The following is a 23775-nucleotide window of genomic DNA, read 5'->3' as shown; positions in this document are numbered from 1 at the left end:
CATAAAACTAAAATGGCCAGGTGTGGTCCTGGAATGGCACAGAAATGACTATAGCTCTCCACACAGAAGGGTGGGCATTAGGGGTCTCTCTGGAAAGCAGAGAAGCTTAGGGTTTCACCTCTAATCCCTTTTAAAAAGGACACAGCACTTTCTTAGTACCTGAGGCATAGCAACATAGAATGAGAGTACTTTCTGACTTGTGATTTCTCAGGGGCCAAGAGATAATTCATACCAGAGATATTAAACCAAGAAACATAGCTTTTATAGATTTAAGGGGAGAAAGGAAAAGAGGCCGAGGCCAAGTTCCCCAGTTGGGGCTGGAGTATGAAAGTTCACAGCTCAGAAGGTTCTGAGCTCCCAAAGGGAACATGCGCAGATCCTCATTCACCTGAGAGGAGGGAAGATTAGGTATGCTCTAAAAAGAGTGGGAAGCTCCTGTCACCCAGAGGGACACCACTCGTGGGCACAGCATCTACTCAGATTTATTTAAAAGTGCACCATGTTAGAGCAAACCTGGAAATCTACATGCCCCACAATATAGATTCCGTTCCATTCACGCCGTCACAGCATGAGGTTCCAGGCAGCTATCAGGGAACAGAGAAGGCTATTTAGAAGTAAGGAAAGGCAGTCATGATATATTGTTAGATAAAAACTAGCTGTTTTTTTTATCTCATTTTATTTATTACTATATGCATACTTTGTAGATATATACATGCGCACACACATATATATTTACACACGTATATACCGGTTCAAAGAGAAGAATCAGAACATTATTGAAGTGTTAAATATCTCTTGGTCACTTCTAATGGTTTTGTATCATTTAATCTAAACAACTCAATGATGAAGGGTATTATTTTCCACTTCAGAGATGAAGAAACAGGCACAGAAGTTGTAACTAGCTCAAAGTCCTACAAATCATTAGTAACACAGTGGGGATTCAAACCCCTACACAACAGCTCCACTGTCCATTTAGCCCAAAGCTAGTATGCTGCTTGGAATCACTTTTCCTTTTGGTGAACATCTATATTTTCTATAATAAAGATATATTTTTATCAGCAAAAAAAAAAGCCAACTTTGTTTTTAATGTGATAGAATACATTGAAGAAAAAACTACAATTATTTTAGAAACAACAAAAAGACAAGGGCAGATGTTGTACTTATCTCAATCTATGGAAGACTTAATTTTCAAAAACGTTATCTAAACAGTGTGGTATAACTGAAGTGTCAGTCAGTAGATCTGTAAGCACATTTTGTTCCAACTTCTTGCCCATTCATTCTCAGAATAAAAACTAGCAACATGTTTTTTGGGGTAAGGCCAGGGCTGGATAATGACTGGGTGGCAGGGCGCTGTGATAGATTTGCGGCTACACTGACCTAGGTTCAAATCCTCTGCTCTGTCAGCTACTTTACTGTGTGCAAGGTACTAAACCTGGCTCATCTTCAGATTCTGCATCAATAGAAACAAGTATGCTACTGCCTATAAGATTTGTTCCTTATATCCTATAAGATTTGTAAAAGTAGCAGGCATACAGTAGAGACACAATAAGCAGTAGTTATAATATTATGAAACTTAAGCCAACTTCTTGACTTAAAAAACGATGTACATGCACACATACCCTCACTCTGTATTCACCAAGAATGGCTTGTGGCAAGAACGAGCAGAGCTTCCTGTGGCCTGGCTACTAAAGGTTCTACAACCAACAGCCCTGCCCTGTGGACACAAGAACCAGGGAGGGGACCTAGGGTAAGGGAAGAAGATGCAGTTCCATATTGGTTCAGAGATGTTGATAATACATCCTGTATTCAAAAAGCATAAGCAAGCTGAATGAGGTGTATGTACAAGAAACCCTGGCTGTACTGTAAGGGACAGCCCCCTGCGCATCGCCACAGAAGAAAGAGAAGTATAAGGCAGGAAGTAAACCAAACAGGTAATGGTGGGAGCAGTCAGGTGGACCAGATTAATTCTGGGTCTAGTTCTAATCACTGAACTAGCAGAGATGGGGAAGAGCCCATGTTTTTGGCCAGCAGAGCCCTATGCTGTGTAACTTTTGAGTACTTGCCTCCTTTGGGGTTCTGTTCAATGAGGAGGTTAGGTCTGAATGTACCTGAGTCCTCTTCTAGCTTGTCATATGACATGCAGGAGAGAGTTAATCCAAGGAGGCATCACTGTCAGTGTCATTAGACATTTTCAGCTGCAGCTTGTTTACTCAACTTGCAAAGCAAGTTGCTGACATCCCAAATGCCCGCCATCACCACCACAGCTTTCTCTTGGGTGCAAGTGATTTCAGGGTGGGATCCGTCAACTTTGCCAAGACCATTCTAGAATCTGCAATATTTTTCATGTCCTTTCCTCCTACCCCATGCCCACCTAATTCAAAAAGAGTAATGTTCATTACCCTATGAAGTCACTAGGAAAATGCTCAAGTGCCTTCTAGATAAATTTGACCCCAGTTGAAAGATTAATCAGATCAATTTAAAGATAATGCCACAGAGTGGAAGTAAATGGGATAAAGTATGTTGGAAGGAGATATGGGGGTGAGAGAGAGAGGAAATGAGATGAGGGAAGAGAAAGTGAAGCTCGAGTTAGAATTTATTGGCACATTTTCCCAGTGGCCCCCTCTAGGGCTCTTTGCAAAACCTAGCCCTTTCCAAAAGCCAGAGCCCCACCACTTTATGGAGTCAACAGCACTTCCTCGGAGCAGGCTGGGGCAGATAAGCGTGCCTCACCTCTCCCTCACCTTCCTGAAAGATAAAGCACTGGCCATCTTTCTCCAGGGCATCTGGCACAGGACCCCACACTGTCATGCTACCTCTGGCCAGGGTGGGTGGAGTAGCAAGAGGTGCTCCCAGGCCCCTGCTGTGAGATGGTCTCCCACTGGGTGATGCAGCTCATTTGAGCTCCCGGTAACATAGCTCCACTCCGAGGTATAGTAAGGAGTCTGGCCAGCATGTCCTAACCCCTTGCCTTGGCACTGCTGCCCGGGAAGGGGGTGCTGGCCAGGACACGCTGAGCCTGGGGAGCCCAGGAAGCAGAGCGAGGCCCACCCAGGGCCTTGGGCAGGCAGAGGGCCCTGGCCCCATGCAGACCCCACCCCCGCCCCCCAGCTCCTGGCCAGCACGCTGAGCTGGTGGGGGAGTCATGTGCCATGGCCACTGCCAGGTGGCCGAGAGCCAGGCCGGCGAAGCTGTCATGTCAGGGGAAGGAAGTGGCCAGGCAGAGGGCCAGGAGTGGCTCCCACTCCACCTCCTCCAGGCTGCAGTGCCTTTCCTGTCTCCCTGTCCTCTCAAGGGTGCCTTCCTTACCTCAGCATGGGCAGGCCAGCCTCCCCGCCTCCCCTGAAGCTGGTCTGAGGCCTCCAGCCTTCACTTCCCACGCCCCCTGCACACCACTCGCTCCCTGGGGAGGGTTTCCATAGCACAGGCCAGGCCGGGCAGAGACACCCGACTGGGGAGAATGCTGGAAAAACAATTTAAGGCTGCAGTTCAAAAGGCTGAACTCATGACCATAACTGGGGGCTAATCAGGGATTCCAGGGGGTTAATCATTTGTCAGTCCTCAGCACCAACTGTGTAAACAGTCAGCTAGTGCTAGCCTCTCTGGGGATATGGCCATCAGGGTCCTGCCTCCTCATGGGTGAGCCTGTGGTCATAAAGAACCCCAAGGGCAAAGAAATCCACCTCACCATATTTGTCTCTTACCATATTTGGATGCCTCCAGTGATCAAGGAGAATGTGTCTGCATCCAAAGGGGGCAGCTGACTTCCCCGGTCACACACCCAGACTGTCTGACCCAAAATGCCAACTTCCCAAGTGGCAGGCTGCCACAGGAGGTGAACATTAATTTCCCACAAAAAGCCAAAAGATTGCTGCAGCTAAGTACTGAGTACTCACCAGATAGGAGAAGCTAAAATAATATGGTTTCTTCCTTGTGGTTACTGCTTTTTTACCTGGAGGGGAAAGCCCAAGTTGAAGGAATAGAAAGGCTCAACCAAGGCAACAGAAAAATACATTTACAATCCTCTTGGCCAGAGCTAGCCTGAGACGCCTTCCAATCTCTTTGGTCAAGAATAGCACAAATGTCCTTGGGGTCAGGCATTTCCTGTCTGTTGGTTAGGCTGGGGCCCCTCAGTTTGGCCAGAGGGCCTCAGCTTGTCACAGCTGTCAAGCCTTCACCACCACCCTACTCCTGCTGCAAAAAAATAAGAATTACTGCAATTCAGAGATAGATTCTAAGTGGCCTCAAAGCAAGATCACCTGAACTTAGAGGAAAAGCACAAAAGCTACAAGTTCTCACACAGGCATGTACTCATCCATGTTCTACACTGAACTGATTAGAATGTCACCTGATGCACAGAGTATCATCCCCTCCATTCATGATTTTTTTTCTTCACTGTGCTTGGCATTGTACTACCACCACTACCTATCATACATCCTCGACTTTTTTTCTTATCTAGCACTTGGGCAGTCCTCTTTGGTAGCTGGCTCACATGTTCAACATTTGTTATTTCATGGACTCATCAAGTTGGAAATCCCTTAGCTCAAATTGCTTCTACAGACAGGGAAGTGAGGCTTAGAAAGGGAAAATGAGCAGGTCAGAAACCAAAAGACAGCTTGCTAGAAGGGTTATGGCCAGAATCTCAGTTTACTGATGGCCTCTCCAATGATCCTTCCATCTCTTTAAAAGAACACACCACTGGGGGCAGCCCCGGTGGCGCAGCAGTTTAGTGCCGCCTGCAGCCAGGGCATGATCCTGCAGTCCCGGAATCGAGTCCCACGTCAGGCTCTCTGCATGGAGCCTGCTTCTCCCTCTGCCTGTGTCTCTGCCTCTCTCTCTCTCTCTCTCTACATCTCTATGAATAAATAAATAAAATCTTAAAAAAAAAAAAACACACACCACTTTAAAAACAGCCAGCCAGATAAATCCAGGGCATATACTTACTTGCCTTTCTTTCCTCCCATACCATTTGTCAGCATTCTCCAGAGAAACAAAACCAACGCGATGTGCATATAGGAAGATTGGCCCATGTGATTATGGAGACTGACAAGTCCAAAATCTACAGGGTGGGCCAGCAGGTTGGAGATGCAGAAAAGTGGATACTACAGTTCCAATCCAAAGGGCTGTCAGCTGGAGAATTCCTCCTAACTTAGGGAAATCAGTCTTGTTCTATTTAGGCCTTCAACTGATTGGATGTGGCCCACCCATATCAATGGAGAGCAATCTGCTTTACGCAAAGTCTACCAATTTCAATATTAATCTCATCCCAAAACTCTGCCACAGAAACACCCAGAAAGTTAGATCAAGTATTTGTGTACCTCTTGGACCAGCCAAACTGATGCATAAAATTAAGCATTACACACAACAAAAAAGTCTACAATAATCCCATCGTAAGTCAAAATTTACTCATTAAAAACATCTTCTTATATATGGGTAGTTGCATGCGGTACGTATGTACTGAAAAGGACAGCAGGGAAGACTCAAAATTAATCTTAGCCGAAGAGCTTCAAAGACACATATATGTGTGGAGGCAGACACTCCCATTGCAGAGAGAGATGCAATTTAACAATCTCTTGAGGACAAGAGAGAAAGCAAACTCAGAATGCACAGCAGGTATATGTGGGATATGGAAATTGTTAACAAACAGCTTCATTCTGGAGAGTTGATGCTGGAAATCCTTGGTAAGGTTGCCAGATGAGGCCAGGTGTCCTCAGGAAGTGTTTTCCCCCAAATGATTCTGTGATCATATTTCCACTGGAATGAACGGTCCTCAAGAGAATGCTCACCGCAGCAAACAGGGAGCGAGGAGTGTTGGGACCAAAGGGTTTGATTCATACATTCAGTCACCCCAATTTCCCACTACAGATTCAACAGGCAAAACTTCTCTTCCAATTCTCTGCCCAAAATAACCGTTTGGCATTGTTGCTGAAGAATGGCTGGTGTTCCAGCCCAGTTCATTTCAGCAGCAGCTAAGTGACACCTCTGCATATAATCTGCCAAGGTGTCTTCCAACAAAGAGAAAGCAGGGATAAAAATGTAGAGACGTCTCCTGATGCTTCCGTTTCCCTGCCTAATTAAATTGTAAACTCTAGAGCTAGACTGTTTTCAGCACAAAGTGAAACATTTATATACACTGAAAACCACCTTTCTAAAAATGACATGCTTGTGTTACTCTTATTTCCTTAAAAATAACATTATCAGCAAAACCCAGATCATAGGAACTACAGGAGGACTACAGGAGACACATCAATAACAATGATAAAAATAGCAAGAATGATAAATCGAAAGGAAGGAAACTTTGTCAAACTATGTCAAAAAAACTTGAGATGGATCCAGCAACATCAATTTCAGACCTTATTTGAAACCCAATTCAACTAAAGTACAAAAACAAATTATATGACAACTCGAAAATCGTGAATGCTGATTAGGTACCTGGCAGTAAGAAACTTGTTCATTTTTTTAAGGCATTGGTGTGGGGAATAGATTTCCAACGAGTTCTTATGTCTTTAAGATATATACACAATGAAGTATTTCCAGGTGAAATGATACATCTGGAATTTCCTTCATTTGAAATGAAATGTCTGGAATTCCAGGACAAAGGGGAGTAAGCAGGGAGGTAGATGAAAAAAGATGGCCATTTGCTGATCACTGTTGAAGCTGAGTGGAGAATGTGGTTTTACTATACAACTCTACCTACTTTCCTATTTGCTAAAAAAGTTACTAATAAAAGGTCTTAAAATAGAAAACATACATTTTTGTTTCTGAAACTGAAGGTTGATTATATTCATTTAAATCCTGAACAGACTGTAATAAAAGGTCAGTGACTTCCACAAAAGAATTAGCTTGCTTTTACAAAGTATGCCAAATCAGGACTCATTAAAATGCTCAATAGCAAGTAGAGCCCATGAGAATTGGGCGCAGAGGCAGTGGGGTAAAGAGACTGAAGGACCTGAACTTTGATGCTTTTGAGACTTTTTTTTTTCTTTCTATGAGATAGAAGAATAGCTGTGATATGCAAAATAGAAACAGAAAACGGTTTCCACTTTCATCTACTTTTGTATTTCTGGAGAACTCAAAAAAGGATCTTGCCACACAGCCATGCTTATTTATTTCCACCATTAGTTCAGCAACTTTACACCCCAGACTAAGAGGAAGTAAACCTGGTGAGACGTCATGGTCCTGATGAGTCTGTGAGAAGAATGCTTTATCCCCAGGAAAGTCAAACTGACAAAATGATGTGAGTATCCAACAGATTGAGTACATCAATAATTGGTCATCCCCAGAATGATCTTGTAAGGGCATGATAAATGTCAGGGTGCGTGTCAGTGAAAAGGAAGCTAATACACTAGTGATTTATGAAAATGTGATCTCTAAGAGATGAACTCTGGCAGAGACAGAACTACTTTACCAGCCCTGAGAACTTTTAAATTTAGACAGTGTCCTTCTCAGAGAGAAATGCCATCCAAATTTATTCACACCACATTGCAAAGGGCACAGGGAGAAGGTATTGTGTTCCCACTTTAGGTTGGAAAAAACCTCACAGATATCGATTTTAGCAAAGGGTGTACAGAACTTGTCACAGGTCACGGCTTTCATTCAGAAACTGGCACACTTGTCTCCAGAAGACTGTAGGGTCCCAGGCTCATTCGCTGTTTGCATACCATGGTTCCCAAGCCGTTCATGAGGCTCAAGCCCTTTGGGTTCCTTCTGTCCCCTTTACCTCCAGCTTCTAGCATTTCCTGGAAAGATCAGCAGTCCTACACAAGCTTAGAAATAGAATAATGGTATTTTTCTTTTGCGTGGGTTCTTAGCCTGAGGACCTTCAGAGTCCATGAACTCTCTGAAATCTTATGTAAATGTGTCTGCAGAAACTTTTTTCTGATGAGGAGACACATAGCTATCCCTTGGACTCTGAAAGGATTCGTGGCCCACAAACAAAACAAAAACCCTGCCGTAAACCACTCCTACAGAGGACACACGATACGTTCCTATCAGAGTATTTCAGAAATCCTCAGTGGTTTTGGGGAAGAGGGATAAGAAGAGCGCATTGCAGCATGAAATCTTTTGGTGGGTTGGTGGGGAAGAGAAGATACTGACAGTAGATCCAAAATCAGGTGGTAGGTGGAGATAAAAAACATTGGTTAATTTCAAATAAGGGCTAGAGCAGAATGAGGGATGCAGCAAGAGGGCAACCTGCCTGATTGGTTTGCTGGTCTGGTCCAGTACCCTATTTTACAGATGCATCAGGTAACAGAAACTCAGAAAGGTGACATGAATTACCTATGAATGTACTAGTTAGGGGCAGACACTAGCTTAAAACATGGACATTGCAACTTTTGTTCCAACCCCCTTTCTGTTCATCCCCACGCAGCCTGTTGGCGCTTGGCTGAAACACACTGATGACTTGCGGCCCCCTATCATATTAGCTCACCTGCTTTTCACTTCCTAATCACTTGTGTTACACGGCAGGTGCACTAAGAGGGCCTTAAGTAGCTCTTCAAGCCTCTAACACACAGCCTCTCTGGGATGTAGCTAATTTATACAAGTTTAACGGTGGGTTTATGGCTCCCATCAGCTGCTTACTTGGGCAGTGAGTCAAAGCACATTAATCAAGCCATTACCTACCAAGGACACAAAATGCTTTGTTAGCTAATCCTCCTTTTCTCCAAGGAAAAAGAACTAAAATCAGGCCAAAGTCGCCAACTCATTCCAAACAAATCTTCAAAGTGTTCACAAAGTCATCCTGCCTGCAACTGAAAACCTGGAAATACCCAGGTGAAAGGGGCGTTCGGGGAGTATCCTAGAACTCTGCAATATAAGGAGCCCTGATTCACCACCCCTAATGGCAAGTAAAAAAAATGTACCACCCATACTCACCCAACAGGACCTATTACTACAAATACAGTTTCTCAGATTCACCCTCTTTTTTATTACATCTTTTTGCTCCTGCTGTAACAGCTCTGCATTCTCTGTGTGGGAGGTGATGCAGAAGCAGGCCAGGTGGTGGGAGCAGGCCAACCACAAGCTAAATTTTGCTGAAGAGACACTATCCACAGATAATGAGACAATCTCATGATTTTTTTTGTTGTTGTTGTTGAAGATGTCTTTAAAGGATCTCCTGTTTTACCCATAAGGAAAATGAGGACTGGGGGAAGTAAATGGCTTGTTTCAATCCACAAAGGTAGTGAGTTGTTGGCAGAATTGTGACTACCACCCAGGTTATGTGATTGCTTTGAAGTTCAATCTCCCCTGCACTGAACCCCCCTAGCCAGCTCTGTCATATTTATGGGTTTAGTGCTCTGGAGTTATTGATACAGCACTTCAAGGATGCTACCTTCTTCCTTCCTATTTTTTCTTGTTCTCTTCTTTTTTTCTATTTTTATTTTAATTATTTTTCCTCTAAAAAACAACACAGGAAATGTTCTTCAAACTTATCTTCATGCGATGCTTAGAAATAGTCTCTGATTTAACTACTTTTCTTAGAGAAAACAGATATCTTGTTGGCTAGAAAAAAGCGGTCATTTGAATTAGCTTTGACTTAATGGAGTGTTATGGTAAACAGTTAATATTTCCAAGTCCTTGGTAAAGCATTTGAAAGAAAAGTCATGAGAGAGGTGGGGGGGGGGGCGTTTAGAGAGAAAAGAAAGCCCAGGAAGCATCAACCTAAAGAATTATTGGTTATACCATTTTAAAAGAATTTTAAAAGACATTTTTTTCTAGCAAACTATGAAACTCTAAGGTGAGATGCTTTTTCCTCACATTATCATTTTTTAAATTCCCCAAACTAATGATCAAACTAGATTACATTCCCTTCTGCAGTGCCATGTTTTGGCCAACAAGTCTCACAGGCCCATAGGAAAAGGAGGGATGGGTGCCAGTGAGCCCTGCTAAACCGCTTCATCATCACCACACACATCAGTTTCCCAGTTAACTGCAGGCTGCCCATGTGTGGGCCATCTCAGCAGATAGTATTTTCTGCAGCTGACTTGCTTTCAAAATAATCTCTCTCTACTTCCTTCTTCTCCAAAAAATAATGTTCCTCTCCTTTGTTTCTTGGACTTGCCTATGGTTTTGCCATAGCTTTCATGTCTCAAATTACAGTTCTCTCCTTTTCCCAAATAAACCCATTTTGCTGGTAATATAATGGACTTTTATTTTTAAGGTTAACACCATCAACGCTGTAAAGTGCTTGGCATATACAATAGGAATTCGGTAAATGACTGCAGAAATCCTGTTGAGACACTTTCCTTGGCAATACTCTCCTTCCCTAGCATTGATGTTATTACCTGCCCCAGTCCTCCCTGTGATCACTTTCCACTTTGTCTCCTCCTCTTAGCCCCTAAACCAGTCAAACTTCAAGGTTCTTGTTTGCATTTTCTTCTCTTGATCATCTAGCCCCTTTTCCCTAATTTGAAATAAACACCTCTATCCAGAGGCTGCAGTAGTTTGAACCTCTTGCCCAAGCCCTGATAACCTGCTCCAGGTCCATGTTTTCTAATGATGCACCAAGCATTATACCCGAGGAGCTCTAATATCCTTCTAGTCCTGAAATGCTGCCCTGCACATTGGGGGACATGGGACAGGAGGTGTCAACAGACATGGGTTCAAGTAGAAGTTTGCCACTTACACGTTGTATGCCCTTGAGACATTTATTTATCTCTTTGAGGCATAGTTTTCCTCATCTATATAAGAGAAAAACAAGTGACCTTGAAAGGTCTTTCTGAAGACTAAAGGAATTTCCATTTATAATGTATCTGACCCTTGTCACACCAAGAAACATTTCTTTTCCCGAATCTTCATTACAAATTGGCTCCTCACAGTGCCCGTTTCTTTTCATGCCACTCTGTCCTTACTCACCGCGAGGCTCAAAACCCTGGAGTCTGGCCCTTCGTCATCCCTTTCAATCAAATTGGCTGCCCAGTCCTTCGTCCTTCCTTTTACTTCTTTCCTGTGGCCACTATCACTGCCGTAACATCTTACCAGTTACATGCACCTACACACCACCCCTGGATCAGTCTTAGAACATAGGTGCTGGGGCACCTGGGGGGCTCAGTGGGTTGAGCGTCTGTCTTCAACTCAGGTCATGATCCTGGGGTCCTGAGATCGCTGCTCCATGGGGAGCCTACTTCTCCCCCTCCCTCTGTTCCTCTACCAGCTTCTGCTCTCCCCCTCTCTTAAATAAATAAAATATTGGAAAAAAAAAAAAAACCTAAACATAGTTGCCACTGCATTTATTTCTCCTGCTCCTAAACCTCTAATTGACTCTGCCACTCTTCAGAGCAGCACAAACTCCCAGTCCTCAACAATATAGCTCAAGACTCTCTTACTGCTCCCTGACCTCTAATGGGCTAATGCCAGGCAAAAGGATTGCTTTATGCTCCCCAGAAGGCACCTGTGTTTTTCCTCTTTTAGCCATGCTCTACCTCCTCAGAGAGAAACAGCGTGATGCAGTCTCTCCTTTCCTGAGTGAAGCAATATCTGTAGTGGTTAACCACCTGTATGAATCCAGCCTTTAGCTCTATTACCTTAAGCAAGTTGCTCAATCTCTTTGAGCCCTGGTTTTTTCATCTATAAAACAGATAACAACTATACATACCCTATATGCTTGTTAGTGCTCAAGGAGAATTATTGTTTCACTTCGTATGACTTTTTTTTTATTTAAATTCAATTTGCCAACATATAACACCCAGTGCTCAACCCATCAAGTGCCCTCCTTAGTGCCAGTCACCCAGTCGCCCCATCCCCCCACCCTTCTCCCCTTCTGCAATCCTTTGTTTGTTTCCCAGAGTTAGGAGTCTCTCATAGTCTGTCTCCCTCACTGATTTATCCCCACTCGGTTTCCTTCCTTTCCCTTATAATCCCTTTCACTATTTCTTATATTCCACATATGAGTGAAACCATATGAAAATTGTCTTTCTCTGATTGATTTATTTCACTCAGCATAATACCCTCTAGTTTCATCCATGTTGAAGCAAATGGTAAGTATTCAACCTTTCTGATGGAGGAGTAATATTCCATTGTATATATACCATATCTTTTTTTTTTTTAAGATTTTACTTATTTATTTGACAGGGAGAGAAAGAGAGAGAACACAAGCAGGAGGAGCAGCCAGAGGAAGAAGCAGGCTCCCTGCTGAGCAGGGGCCCGACATGGGGTTCGATCCCAGGACCCTGGGATCATGACCTGAGCCAAAGACAGATGCCCAACCTATTGAGCCACCCAGGTGCCCTACCACATCTTCTTTATCCATTCATCTGTCAAAGGACATCTTGACTCCTGCCACAGTTTGGCTATTGTGGACATTACTGCTATGAACTTTGGGGTGTAGGTAACTTGTCAGTCATATGACTATTTTTTTTTTCATATGACTCTTTAAAGTAGTTTTCCTTATCTTATTCTGTCTGACATTAGTTTTTAAAATACAATCAGAGTTAGAATAATTTGTATCTTGTTTGTTCTCCCTCCCAACCACCTCTTAACTGCCAGCTGCTGTTGGGAACATCTTGATTTACTCATTTTGGTTACTTCCCACATAACGGAGCCCTCAAATATTTCTCGAAATGGATAAAATTAGGTGTACTTATTTCTCTCCCTCAGTCTCAAAAGGAAGAACTAACAAGACCAGGAAATGTAGTGATCTGGCCAAGATCACATTAGGTAAGGCAGAGCCATGGAAACAACCTAGCTCCCCTAATGGGATCCAATAACCTATCAGCACCAAGAGCCAAGCATGCTTAATTATCCTGCTAAATAAGTAGACATGATAGAAAGTGGTGATTAGTTAGCTTCAGAAGTTAGACAGAAAATTCTCAAAAAAGAATCCTGCATCCCTTGGCCAAATGCTAGCACCCCTTGTTTGCATCCAATTATCCTGTTGGGAGTCCTCCCCTCCACTCCAAGACTTTAACACTCAGTTCAGCTCTGCGAAGAACAGAGGTGGCACAGAGCTGTGTTTGTGTTTATGGTGGGAAATGCCACTAGACTCTGCCAGTCTGACAGGACAGCTGCTTCTCTCTCACCACTGGAGGAAAGACAGGACTGGAACAAACAGAAATTAAATGATGAAAAAAAAAAAAAAAAAAGACTGATAACTTCAGAAGTTGCTTGGTTGGGGAGGAGGTTGGGGGAGGGCATATCTGAAGCACAATCAAATACAGAATAAATTGATATTTAACACTGAACCTGTCTATGCAGACCAAAGCTTATTCTCTGGCAGTTTTCAGGAGTTTGGTACTTGTTTTGGTTTTCTTACTACTATAGGAAAGGCACACATGTCTTGATTTCTCTTCTCTCTTACATACAATCATCAGCCTAGAAACCTTTCTCCTAAGGGTCCGGAATTTTAAGCTATGAGACAAACATAGGCTCTGGAAGGAGTTTGTAAAAAGGGTCCATGCTCTACAGAGCATAGGTGACCAGAAATATTTTACCAAACTACCAATTCAATCAATACACACAGTACCCAGTAGGGAGTAGGGAAACAAATAAAAAGAGTTCCTATGGACAGAACATGAGAGACTCCTAACTCTGGGAAATGAACAAGGGGTGGTAGAAAGGGAGGTGAGCAGAGGGTGGGGGTGACTGGATGATGGGCACTCAGGGGGGCACTTGATGGGATGAGTACTGGGTGTTATGCTATATGTTGGCAAATTGAACTCCAATAAAAATAAATAAATAAAAATAAAAATAAAAGAAAATCTGTGATTGAGAAAAAAAAAAAAAAGAGTGCCTATAGCAACTGCCCCCAACCTGGTCCAGGCTGAGGCCACAGTCTGGTAGAATTCAACTGACATTTACCTTATTTAAAAAAAAAAAAAAAAAAATAGGAGCATTTCTCTAGGTTTGTTTCACATGGGAATTCTCATTTCTCGGGTAAGCTGGTTTTACATTAAAATAGATCTGGCACACATACACTCACCAAAAAAAAAAAAAAAAAAAAAAAAACAGAGGAAAAGCTTATATATATATATATCAAGAGAATGAGAAGACAAGCCACAGACTGCAAGAGAATATTTGCAAAAGACACATCAGATACAGGACTCTTATCCAAAATATACCAAGAATCCTTACCACCTAACAATAAGAAAATGAACTACTTGATTTTTCAAAAGGGGCAACAGGGGCAGCTGGTGGCTCACTTGGTTAAGTATCTGCATTCGGCTCAGGTCATGATCAGGTCCTAGGATTGAGCCCCATGTCAGCCTCCCTGCTCAGTGGGGAGCCTGCTTCTCCCTCTGCTCCCCCCACCCCCGTTCATGCTGTCTCTCTCATTTGCTCTCCCTCTCTGAAATAAATAAATAAAATCTTAAAAAACAAATCAAAAGGGGCAACAGAACTAAACAGACATCTCACCAAAGATCTATAGATGGCAAATAAGCCCTATGAAAAGATGTTCAATGTGATATGTCATTAAGGATCTACACATTAAAACAACGACATACCACCATGCATCTATTAGAATGGCAAAAACTTGGAACACTGACAACACCAAATGCTGGTGAGGATGCAGAGGAACAAGAACACTCCCTTCTTGCTGCTAAGAATGCAAAATGGTATAGCCGCTTTGGAAGACAGATAGGCAGTTTCTTACAAAACTAAGCATTTCATACCATATAATCCAATACTCTCACTCCTTGGTATTTATACAAATGAGCTGAAAACTTATGTCCGTGCATAAAAACCTGCACATGGAGGTTTACTGCAGCTTTATTCATAATCAAAACTTGGAAGGAAACAAGATGTCCTTCGGTAGATGAATGGACAAACTGTGGTACTCCGGAAAACAGAATATTATTCAGAGCTAATAAGAAATGATCTGTTCAATGCCTGTGTGGCTCAGTCGGCTAAACATCTGCCTTTGGCTCAGGTCATGATCCCAGGGATCAGCCCAGCAAGGAGTCTGCTTGTCCCTCTGACCCTCCCTTCTGCAATCTCTCTCTCAAATAAATAAAATATTTTCTAAAAAATGAGTTAGCAAGTCATGAAAAGCCATGGAGAAATCTTAAATGTATATTCCTTAGTGGAAGATGCCAATTTGAAAAGGCTACATACTGTATGGCTCCAACTCTCTGATATTTGGGAAAAGGCAAACTATGGAGATAGTAAAAAGAGTAGGTTTGCCAGGAGCTAAAGGGGAGAGAAGGATGAGTAAGTAGAGCATAGGGGATGTTTTAGGGCAGTGAAACTATTCTGTATGATACTAGAATGGTGGATACATTTGTCAAAACTCATGGAGGGGTGCTTGGGAGGCTCAGTAGTTGAGCATCTGCCTTTGGCTCAGGTTGTGATCCTGGGGTCCTGGGATCAAATCCTGCATCGGGCTCCCTGTAGGGAGCCTGCTTCTGCTTCTCTCTCTGCCTATGTCTCTGCCTCTCTTTGTGTGTCTCTCATGAATAAATAAAATCTTTGTAAAAAAAAAAAAAACAACTCGTGGAATGTACAACCTCAAGACTGATTGCTAAAATATACTATGGGCTTTGGGCAATAATGATGTGTCAGTACAGGTTCATGGATTTTAACAAATGTACCACTCTGGTATGGGAGGTTGATAAAGGGGGAGGCTGTACATATGTAGGGGCAGGGGCCACACTGCAACTCTCTCTACTTTGTATCCAACCCTGCTGTGAACCTAAAATTTCTCTAAAAAGTAAAGGTTATCTTCAAAAAAATTATATATATTTCCTTTGCTTATATAACATATAAGCATGCACCTTTTGCACACCTCACTGTAGAAAATTGGCAATGTCATCGTATTAGGAAAAAATCAAAATGAAATATTTTTAAATGTAACACACTCACACACTGTTCACTCAACAAATAGCTACTGAACATTTATTTTGTGCTACACATTACTCTGGGTTCTGCTCTGTGGGGCTGACATTCTAATGAAATAATCTTAAAAATGTACTGCTTTCAGGATCCCAGGGTAGCTCAGCGGTTTACTGCCTGCCTTTGGCCCAGGGTGTGATCCTGGAGTCCTGGGATCGAGTCCCACGTCGGGCTCCCTGCATGGAGCCTGCTTCTCCCTCTGCCTATGTCTCTGCCTCTCTTTCTCTGTGTCTCTCATGAATAAATAAATAAAATCTTAAAAAAAAAATGCACTGCTTTCAAAACCACCTACTGCTACCAGAAATCACTGTCAACTGGAGAGATTATTAAAAAGAGAAAAAAGACTAGGAAAAAAGAAAAGCGTGATGCTTTGAAATACACAAAGATTCCTAGGTGTGGAGGGAAAAAAGTCAACAAATGGAAGTGTGTTCTTCCAACAGTGTGCTACCTAGGTGTTGTCAAGCATCAAAGATGTGCTAACCACATGAATAAGCACAGCACTGAGATAAAAATACCACATTTCTTATTAGTAAAACCCAGGAAGAATGGTTCCAGTTTTCTAATTTATGATAAGAATCTAATAAAGTTCTTGGAAGACAATATATATCTAGAATGCCTCTCTGAATACAAGTAGGCCCTCTTCCCCTAACTACATGTATTTTAGCAAATTAAAGCTGCACGTATAGGGCTATAAGATGCATACTTTACCCTTTGCAGGAAGGGACACTTGAAGACTTGCCGGTGGCCTTTCCACATATGCAGATGGAACACTCTTGCTAGCTTACGGATACACAGTGAAGACTTGCTGAACAAATGTAAGAATCCCAAGAACTGTCCTATCAGCCTTTCACGACTCCTGTGCTCATAATAACCCCACTGTGTGCTGTTTTATAATCAGGCTTTCAAAATGCTATGTAGCCTTGAGGTCGGCATAGTCAGCCTCGGGTGATGGATTCAACCCTGTGGTGGGTAAAAAGCCTTTTCCACTTCAAGAGCAGAGGCTGCTGATCTTTTTACCATGCCCACTAATACATGATGCCATAAAGTGCAGATCCACACCCCACCCAAACAATGGGACTCTCCTAGGGCTCAAAAAAAAAAAAAAAGAACTCTTTTCCTCCCCAACCCTAGCCTTACCTCTCGCCTCCCCCAACCCTATCTGCAGAAGCAGGGAAGCGGCTGATTTTCTCAGATGTGTAACAAAAAGGCCCTTCCTAGAAGAGTCTGGTAGAAATGGGGATGAATGACATCAAGGGGGGAGGGGCTGAAACAACGGCCCCACCCATGCTCCCCAGTAGTATCATTAAACCACCACAATCACATAGCAGTGATGTTATTAGTCAAGCACATACTGGTCAAACTCAGCAACACACAGGTCTGCCCTGGCATATTTCCAGAAGGTGCTTTTTTTTTTTTTCTTTTCAATTTTTAATTTGGGCATGGAGCCTAACATGGGGCTTAAACTCACAACCCCGAGATCAAGACCTGAGGTGAGATACCTGGGCTGAGATCAAGTGTCAGATGCTTAACCAGCTGAGCTACCCAGGCACCCCAGAAGGTGCTTGTGGCAGTCATGTGAAAAGGATGAAAATTAAGTAAGAAAAGGATTCCTCTGAACTGTCTCCCAAACTGTCAACATGCAAATGATGTTTCATGTCTGCATTTCTACATTTTCAGTCATTACCAATTTATTAAACTCAATTCAGTTCCTTAAGGTCCACTGTACGCCAGGTTGTGTTCTGGACATATGGTTCCTGCCACATGCAGGGGAGATGTAAATATTCCCAAACAGCATGGGGGCTTATTCAGGTGTGCTTTTATCAGGAAGACATTGAGCTCCAGGTATTTCAAACAATGCAAAAAATTAAGAGGAAAGGCCGGAGTGTCGAGAAAGGTGGTTCGGAAATGGTAAGATTTGGCCAGGAGGGAGGAAAAAGAATTCAGATAGGCTGAGGGCAAAGGGAAGAGGATTCCAGGCAAACATTTCTGTGCTCAAAGGTCTTATTAGGGATTCCAAACCAGAGCTTTCCAACTGATGGCCAAGGGAGTTTAAGGGCATAAGAATAACGAATTTATGAAAAAACCAGTGCCTCTCAGAATGATATCCACTAGGATGAGTTTAAAAACCCACCAGTGTTCCTGGTAGGAAATTTGGAAAGTGAACTATCTCAAAGAAGAGAGACCTGGCAATTTTCTTCCAGGGTAAGCAAAGATCTACCCATTCCAAACAAGACTGGGAGTCAACAGACCCAAATTCCAGCCTATCTCCAGATCAGAATCTGGGACTTGGAGCAAGTTTCTTCCCTCTGAGTCTCCATTTCCTCAATTTTTTGAATGGAGATAATAATGGGTAAGACATCAGATTGAGGCAATGTATGGAAATTACCTGGTTCAACAGTTAATACACATAACTATTGCTGCCATCACATAAAATGGAAGCACGAAAAACTGTCCAGTTAGGGCTAAACGGAGAACTACAAAATGGCAGCATCTTGGGAGAAAATCTGAGAGTCTGATCTGCCTCGCACTTTTATATACCACGTTTTAATCCTGGTAGACGGCTGTAAATATCAAAGCAACACAACGATGTCAGTGGCTTCACTGCAAACAGCAGGACAGCCTTTGTGGTGCTGCTTTCTAGAAAGCACATCTCTCCTTCACAACTGAGAGGGAACAGTCACCTTCTTCAGTCCAGGAGCCAGCAAAAAGTCACTAATTATCCACCTGGGGTTAGTCTCATTCTATACCCTGTGTGTATGAGTCTGAAAACGAAGGCTGGCAAAGAACCTATTCAACATTCTATTGAATGTCTTTGTACTAGACACTGTGATGGATCCTTTTAGGGCCTCTTAATCCAGGAGCAAAAGGAAAAAGCACCCAGACTATCATGTACCAGATGCTTTAGATTCACAACTGCAAGGAATCCTCAGAGGTCTATGAAGAAGGCTTCATCCCTTTCTTATAGGAAACCAAAGAGGGATGCCTAGATGGCTCAATGGTTGAGCACCTGCCTTTGGCTCAGGTCATGATCCTGGGATCAAGTCCCGCATTGGGCTCCTGCAGGGAGCCTGCTTCTCCCTCTATGTCTTTGCCTCTCCCTCTGTGTCTCTCATGAATAGATAAATAAAATCCTTAAAGAGAGAGAGAGAGAGAGAGAGAGAAAGAAAGAAAAGAGATAAATTAAAACATACATTCTTTCAATTATTTCACTCATTCCTCATGCTTGTTAAGTAAACATCTGTTCTGCACTGCTAGGTATAAAGCACAGGGTAGAGAGAGCTATTGCCCTCAAGGGGTTTACAGTCAGAATGAGAGAAAAATGAACGTCCAGCTATCACAAGGCAGCCCAGAGAAGTGAGTTTTCCAAAGGATACAAAGTACCACTGGAATGAGATGAATTCTGGCTGGGAGGTCTGGGAAGACTTCTAGAAGGTTGCTACTTCAGCTGGGTTAGGATTTGCCACAAATAATCAGAGGTAGTCCTGGGATGCCTAATAAGCATGGAATTCAACCTGGTGGAGGCATGCTGGTAGAAGACCATCTGTGGCATCTGGGAATGAGAAGCTGTTTGCTATAAGAATGGGGAGGTATTTAGGGGTGCCCAGGCTCCAATGGAGGACTGAGGTAGGTGGGCACAGAACCGGGAAGGGTTTTGCATGCCAAACTAAAGAGGTAGCTTTACTGAGCATATTAACACTACACAGTGCTAAGAAACTTGTTGAGGGAAAGAAAAAAAAGAAAAGTAGATTATCTTTTTTTTTTTAAGATTTTATTTATTTATTCAGGGAGATACACAGAGGCAGAGACACAGGCAGAGTGCCTGGGGAGCCTGATGCAGAACTCGATTCCAGGACCTCAGGATCGTGACCTGAGCCAAAGGCAGTTGCTCAACCACTGAGCCACCCAGGCGTCCCAAGAAGTAGATCTTAGATACAAGGAAAAGCCTATATAGCATTGGCATAGCTTCGCCAGACCCCTTAAATGGCACTGCAATTTGGGGGGGAGGGGTTCCATTCTACATGAACAGGCAGTATCTTTTTTGTCTTATCTTTATAATCAACTTTGCCCTTTCTCCTTCCCTTAACTGGATGCGAGAAATTAGGCAAATATGCAAATCCTGAGGAGATCCAAAGAGCTTTTTGGGGGGAGGGAGAGGAAATGTGGTGCAAGTCCATGGGCCTTAGTCATACAACCTTCAGTGAGGTCACCCCTGCCACCTCACTCCAGTTGCATCAGCTGGTTTGCCTCGGTGTGATTTGTTTTCATTCACCTCGTTAATCCCAGTGGTTTTTGAGGGCCATCAATGTTTTCCTTTGTGTGTGATGTAAAGGGTGGCCTGACTCCCCATTTATGACTTTGGTTCATGCTAGTGCCATCTTATTCTCTTTGGGGCCCCAGCTGGACTTCTGACATCAAATTCTCCCCTGCCAACAGCCTCCACCTCTAACAGGGGCACACATACCTGCGTACCTGCATGCACCCACACACACACACACACACACACACACACAGCCAAAATGTTCCAACTAGAAATCATCTTCCAGACTGACAGAGCTTTTCCCCTTTATTTTGCCATCCTCATTCCCTCAGCCTGAACAACTGGGTCTTCCCCTACTCCATTCTTACCTAACCTTCAGACACTTCATCTGTCCTACAGAAACCAGTGCAGATAGTGTTTCCCCCTACAAATCATTTATATAAGGCACAGGGCTCTGTGCCCTACATCCTTTTTATCATGAACCTCGGATGCTCCTGCCTCACCACTCAAGTGGCATTTTTAAAGGTTCATTTGGTTTGTAAAATATATTCCACATTAATGAATATCCTTATGTTGGCTTCTTAAGAGAGGGAGGTAACCATTTGGGTACAGCATTAAAAAAAAAAAAAAGACGAGGAAGAGGAGAAAGGAGAAACAGAGACCCCTTAAGCAAGTGAGTTCAGATACAGCAGTAAAACTTGGGCGGTGTTCGAAGTTGCCCACTCATCCATCACTGCTCCTAGAAGACGATTAACTTGCGAGCCATTATCCAACCACCTTCAGCACACCCTCGGGCCCCCCGGGACAGAGAACGCCAGAGGGGATGCAGCGCATTCCTGTCACCCCACAGGTAAAGGACGAACAGGTCCGCTATAAAGGCGGGGACACAACGTGACCAAATTGAATCCAGCCTAGCGCTCCTGTAGCAAGGGGTGGGTGATTCACTACCGGGGGTGGGGGTAGAGAGTCAGGAAAAGAGAAAATCGTGGAAAGTCCCAGAGGAAGTGGTAACCCGATTCTGGAAGCCCGGCCTAAGCCTGGCCCTTGGGTACACTCAGCGCCCCGTGGCCGCTGCTCCCCCTCAACCTGAGTCGCCCTCTCCTGCCCACACAGGCGCCTCACCCGTGCCTCCATTCAGTGTTCCCCTTAGGTGGACGTACCAGCTTTGCCCCGCGACCCACCCACCCGCACACATGGACATCTGGGCTTGGTGGGTCCCCAGGGCTACACCGCGCCCCTCCAGGGGGACGAGCTGCTGCCACCTCCCCACCCGCTCGGCGTATTGTGCCGTTTGCCCAGGCTGACGGCAGGCGGACGGCAGCCCGAGCCGCTGATGCTGGGTCGGCCAGAAGGCAGCGGACGCAGCAAAGGGGGAACCCACTTCACGAGGAGGCCCCGCGCCGGCCGTGCGCCCCCACCCGCAGCCTCCAGTGGGGCCGGGGGCGCCGACGGGCGCGGGAGGCACGCACACTCGGTCCCTGTCCGCAGCTGCACACAAAGCCCTCCAGTCTCTCCTCGCCTCTTCCAAGCTCCTCCCTGGGCTTCGTTCCTCCGAGGGTCTCGGATGCCCCCTTCGGTGGTCGGCGGGACGGTCCCACCCGCTCCCTCGCAGCTCTGCCTCCGCCCTCGCGCCGCCGCCGCCGCCGCCGCCGCCTCCCCGCCCCTCGCCGCAGACCCCGGGCGAGCTCCACGCCGGCTCGGGGGCCGCAAGGGCGCCCCGCGCCCAGGGGAGCGGACAGCGGTCCGGCGAGCGCCGCACAACTTGGCCCGCCGCGCCGCCCCCCGCGCCCCGGCGCACAGCCCATCCCCGCAGCGCTCCGGTCGGTCCCGACCAACCCCGGCCCGGGCGGCTGTGAGCCCGGCCGCAGCCTCGCTCCTACCTGCGCTGCGGCGGGCGCGGAGGGAGCGAGGGCAGCGCGCGCCCCGGCCGGAGCCCCGCGCGGCGCGTCTGCCCCTGTGCTGCTGCGGCGGCGGCGGCGGCTGCGGCGGCCGCGGCGGGCGGAGGGCGGCTGCCCCGCTGAGTCCTCACTGGGGCTTCCTGTAGGGCTGGACAAAGGACATTTCCTGGGAGGAGCAGGGGAATGTTCCCAGCATGCCTCGATCTGTAGTTCCCGGGGACTTCCTGCCACCACGGCAGCGGGCGCCCGGGAGCCGCCCCCGCCCGACCCCGACCGGCGCGCGAGCACACGCGCTCGCCGCTTCCCCGCGCGCCCCGGGGCTGGGAGAGGCCCGGCCGCCGCGCCCCGCGCCCCGCGCCCCGCCCCCGGGCCCCGCGCCCCGCGCCCCGCCCCGCCCCGCCCCGCCCCGCCCCGCCAGGCGGCGCAGCTCGGCCCGGGTCCGCGCGCCCCCTACCCGGGGCCCGCAGCCGGGCCGTGGCGGTGTGCGCGGGGCGACTCCGCGGTGGGAGCGACCTTTGTCTTCAGAGAGGAGGAAGTGTGGGGTGGGTTCGCTTCTAGTTGACTTGGGTTTTCTGTTTGTCTGGTTTTTCTGTTGTTTTTTTTCTTTCTTTTTTTTTTTTTAGATTTTCTTTTTCTTTCTCCTCCCTTCTTTTAAGCCGCCGGAATCCCGCTGGGGGCGGATTAAAGAACTTGACTGCTCACCAGGAATTCAGGTTCCTTAAGATCTTGGCGCTTCATCCTTAAAACCATAAGAGCTGCTTGTTTCCAGATCCTGACCCGGTGACATTGCTCCCTACTATGTTGGCCTTGTCCCAGGCATCTTTTCAAGAAAAGTAATTAAATTAAGAGATTGAAAACAAGTTACATGAATTAACTCCAAGACACGTAAGCAATAAAAAATAAACTACCTTGTGCTGCTGACTTAGGAGCATACTGGAATTTCTGCTTATCTTTCTCCCCATCACCTTTGGGATTCGGTTTCATTGGACCTACAAACAGGCGGTGGCCAGTGTATGGCCATCTGTATTGGGGATTTAGGGACAGAGGGCATCGGCTATAAAAGAGAACTCCACTTCCAGCCTATCAGGAGTCCTCAGCATCCTCCACAAATTCCCATCTAATTCTGGAACTGCATATCCAGGACCCTCGTGGGAAAAACCAAGGAAGGGCCACATGGAGACTTAATGCCAGAAAGCTGTGTTCTCTCTTAAGGAAAGTGATCAGAATGTAATGAACAGACCTAGGAAAGGAAGACTTCCAGCATGCTCTAAAATGTATTTGAAAATTAATCAGAGAGAAGGTAATAGTGACTCTATGTATCCACTTGGCGTCTTAAATTTCAAATGCATGTGAATTAGAACAATCACGTGAAAGGTTCAGTGTACATTTAAGAAAAGTGCATCCACTTTCCTGCTGTAGATCTCTCTCTCTCTCTTTCTCTCTCTCTCTCTCTCTCTCTCTCTCTCTCTCTCTCTCTCTCTCTCTCTCCCCCCCCCCCCCCCTTAACTCTTAACCACAGGTATAGGATGGGCTGAATCCATTTAAGGTGTAGCAATGGTGAGAAGCATGCAGGTATGATCACCTTCCCAAAGCTCGTGCTGTCTGTCACCCTGTTGACTGTCCACTTAAATTAATTGTGCTATGATCCTTGCATTTGCCAGACTCTACAAATTATTGCTTCCTAAGGGTTTGCAGTCTGGCAACATTCTGTCCCCCTCTACCACCACAAAGGAAAAAAAAAGGGACAATTGATAATCTTTTGACAAACCCAGTGACCTCTTATAGTGCTCAGTG

General features: G+C 45.3%; 1 protein-coding gene across 2 annotated transcripts in view; it reads right to left on the bottom strand.

Annotated features, from left to right (window-relative positions):
* Positions 1-22263, bottom strand: part of ZNF697 (zinc finger protein 697) — a 30529-nt gene extending 8266 nt beyond the window's left edge. Inside the window, exon 1 of one of the 2 annotated variants that reach the window (XM_072769571.1) lies at positions 21964-22263. The gene's annotated coding sequence lies outside the window, so the exon portion shown is untranslated. Of the gene's footprint in view, positions 1-21552; positions 21699-21963 lie in introns of those variants that run through there. The other variant, XM_072769572.1, reaches the window with a different exon arrangement.
* Positions 22264-23775: the final 1512 nt, after the last annotated feature.

The sequence above is a fragment of the Canis lupus genome, chromosome 12, assembly GCF_048164855.1.
Source record: "Canis lupus baileyi chromosome 12, mCanLup2.hap1, whole genome shotgun sequence".
NCBI lineage: Eukaryota > Metazoa > Chordata > Mammalia > Carnivora > Canidae > Canis > Canis lupus.
Note: the sequence above shows the minus strand (reverse complement) of the source record. Positions and strands in the feature narration are given on the sequence as shown.